Genomic DNA, 3,913 nt, shown 5'->3' on the forward strand with positions numbered 1-3,913 from the left:
GGGTTGGGTGGATGGGGACTTTCTGGGATTCTTCAAGAGCATCTCATTTGCAGATTACCAGTGTAAACAGCTGCCTTGTTGCACTGCATGTATCTTATTCTGTGTCGATCCATGCTGCATCTCTGTTCTTACTTTTAGAAGCCTTTTTGCTACGTACCCTGCAATCCCCAAAAGTCAATCTCATTACGGTTCTTTCAAAGCAACATGTATTTAAGCCCATGTCAACCAGCTGCAGGATCTACATTTGATTCAGTCAGTTACTCCGTCCAATTACTTAATGACTTCCACTAGTGCTTCATTGCACTTGCTTTGCTGGTAACCAAATTCAAAGATGGTTGGCAGCTTGGTTTCTTGGAGAATTTCAACTACTTTTGCTATCATTTCCCCTTGTTCCTTGTCATATGGCCCGGCCATCTTTTCTGCGCTCATAAACTTTTTTCTTTCTTCTGCGTGGTCGATTTATGACTCTTTAAGTTCCCCTAATAAGAATCTTGACAAACCTTTGGCTCAGCACTTTATCATTAAAGCAGAAACATCTCTGCAAAAACAGTTCGATTGGAGTCCAACAGCACCTTTGGGAGCAACAAGAAATTTAGTGTATAAGCCAGGGGTAGTCAAACTGCGGCCCTCCAGATGTCCATGGACTACAATTCCCAGGAGCCCCCTGCCAGCGAATGCTCCTGGGAATTGTAGTCCATGGACATCTGGAGGGCCGTAGTTTGACTACCCCTGGTCTAAGCCATGCTTCCTCAACCAGAGTTTCATGAAATTCTACGGTTTCTTGATGGCCCTGGGTTTCCTCAGTGGGTGGGAGTTAATTAATTTTGATGTATTTTTTTATACTTGTTAATCATTTATCAGGTGATATGACCATATACGGTCGGGTCAGCCCACCCACTCCTCCCAAAATGGCCGATGGGCCTGGAGGAGGTAGGAAGGGGAGGGGTCCCAAGGTGGGTATGTACACAGCTCTGCTTCCCAACTATATTCTCCAGAATCACACAACGTCTAGGGTAGCGATCCCCAACCTGTGGGCCGTGGACCACATGTGGTCCTTCGACTAATTGGAGGTGGGCCCCGAAGGACGCCTTCTCCCCCCCCCCCCGGCCCTTTACTTCATCCCCCCCAGCCCTTTACAACACACTTCATTGTTGTGGCGTGTCTGTATCTTATTTTGAAGGGTTGTTTAAACATTACCATAGCGATCAGAGAGCGTTAGGGCAGTGGTTGAGAGTAGAAGAGTAAACTACCCCCCCCCCACCGGGCGTCAGTAAAAGGTGTTGAGTGGTCCCCGGAGAGTGGTCCCCGGTGTTGAGTGGTCCCCGGTGATAAAAAGGTTGGGGACCACTGCTCTAGGGTTTCTTGAAGCCTGAAGAATGTTTCAGGAGTTTCTCAATGGTATAAGTTGAGAGAGGCTGTTCTAGAGACCAAGGTAATCCATATTCAGTTCCATGGCCAAGAGAGGGACTTCAACCTGAGTCTCCTGTTGTAATCCAGCACCTACACTCAGTGGTAATTGTGACTGAATTTACATGTGATAGTTTTTAACACAGTTCTGTCAAAATGAATCTGTATCTTCCAAGACTGTTCAGGCTTTAGCAAACAGAGGGGTGGGTGGAAATTAAATGCACATTTTGAAAAGTGAATGAAAATATTTTAGATGAAGCCAGCGCCCCTGGTGGGCATGTCCACAGCTCTGCTTCCCAACCGTATTCTGCAGGATTGAGACATTTCCGGGGTTTCTCGAAGGCCGAAGAATGTTTCATGGGTTTCTCAACAAGAAAAAAATAACAGTTGAGAAAGGCTGGAATAAGCTTTAGAGAGGCAAAGCTCTCTTTGTGAAACACGTCAGAATGGAGGTCTGAGTCCCTTTATTCCAGTCAGAAAGTATGAGGTGGTTTTGTATTCTACTCAATTGCAAACCAGTTGAGTCTACCCCCTGAAACAATCTCTGAGAAAGGCATCTATGGAGGTGCCAGACCAAAGAAAAACACATGTTCCAAACCAATGGGCTAAAAAGCTGCATTGCAGAGTTTTCCATGCAGTGGAAAATGTATTTCAGCATGCATGTTCTTCTTTAGGGAATATGCATTGACTTTTGAAAAGGATTTTTTTTGGGGGGGGGGAGGAAAGGTGGAACCTACAAAAATTAAAGTCATGGAGGCTGCCTGTTTTGGGATACCTAACCAAATGAAATGCTCCCTAGAGGAGTCGTGCCTTGCCGGTTTCCTTGACAACCATCCTGGAGCTACTTGACCTGAAATGACAGCGGCATAAAGAAGGTCGTGGGGAGGGTCGGTATAACAGTCCAATTATAAATAAAATCAGTTAAAAAAAGGTTGGCAGGATTGATTAGATAGACCCCAAGATAATTCTAGTGAGATTCACCGTCCAAATCCTAACCATACTATCAGGTAAGACTCACCAATGGATTTATTCCTAAATAAGTGCTTACAGAATTACAGCCTCATTTGTTATCTTTCTGGCCTCCTGATGCTTTCTCTCCTCCCCCACACCTGCACACACACACACACAACAAACATATTTTAAGCATTTATTTAATTGCCTCAAATTGTTATCTGATACGCAGTAAAATGTTAAGAGGCCATCCGGAGTGCTGGGTTTTATTCCCCACTCCTTCACATGCAGCCAGCTGAGTGACCTGGATGTGATGTGATGATTGATGGTAGGGTTTCTAGTAGGGTTCCAAGCTCCGGCGCACTTCGGCGAGCACTGAAACCCGAGGTGGCCAGTGCCACGGCATGGAGGGGAAGGGCAGCACCTCCCCTTCCCTTCACACCGCTGGCCTCCAGAGTGCACAACCCTAGTTTCTACCCCCAGCCTTCTACCTGGTAGACTGAATCCATTACAACACCGAGGGCTTTTCTGCATCCCCACCACAATCAGGAATGATTATTCCCCCCCCCCCCCCCAAAATCAAAGCACTCATGAATCACTAAAGGCCCGATCAGGCTGATTTGGCTTTGGCTTTTCCTTCTTTCCCGGGGCCTGGGGGGGGGGTTAAGTTACAGCCTCCAAAATTTCAGGGTAGTTCCGGGAGGCTCTTCCCTGACTCCCCTCCCAATTGCATAATGATTGGTCGAAGGGGTCCACTTCTAGGGGCTCCCAGGAAAAGTGGAATAGCTGATATTCCCATTGTAGTCAATGCAGGAAGGGGATTGGTTGCCTGAATTGATTGACAGGTGGAAGCATGGTACGTATAAGGCGCATTGCTCTCTTCTGCCATTTCCAGCAACAGACGTGGAGGGTGACAGGCGAAAAGGCGGCAGACAAAGGTGAGACCGCAAAACAGTGAGGAGGGTCTGGGAAGTGAGATAAAATATAGCGCTTTGCCATTCAGCCGGCTTAACGCTATTTTTATTAACGTGTGGAAATACCCAGAATTTCAGGGTCTTAACTGACATATGAAGGTTGGCAGGAAGGATCTCAACCCCAACCCTCTACCTGAAAGATTTAAACTAAGTGGTTTCTGAATGTAATAAGTCCAGTACCCGTATGGTAATAAACAAACAAACCAGGCCTCGAACCTGTGGTGTTTTTTCATTCCTCTAATCTGAGTGGTCGGTAAAATGAGTACCCAGCTTGCTGCTGCTGGGGGGTAAACGGTAATGACTGGGGAAGGCACTGGCAAACCACCCCGTATTGAGTCTGCCATGAAAACGCTAGAGGGCGTCACCCCAAGGGTCAGACATGACTCGGTGCTTGCACAGGGGATACCTTTACCTTTACCTAATCTGAGTGGGTTTTTAAATAGTGGCAGAAAGGCTCCCTGTATCCCAGAACTAAGCCCTGGTTCCATGGAAACTCTCCTGATTCTTTCTGGGTAGGCCTGTGCCACTCTGAAATGTAAGCCAGAACCCATAAAGAGAAACACATTACATAGATATCAGTA

This window comes from Paroedura picta, chromosome 10, assembly GCF_049243985.1.
Source record: "Paroedura picta isolate Pp20150507F chromosome 10, Ppicta_v3.0, whole genome shotgun sequence".
Classification (NCBI taxonomy): Eukaryota; Metazoa; Chordata; class Lepidosauria; order Squamata; family Gekkonidae; genus Paroedura; species Paroedura picta.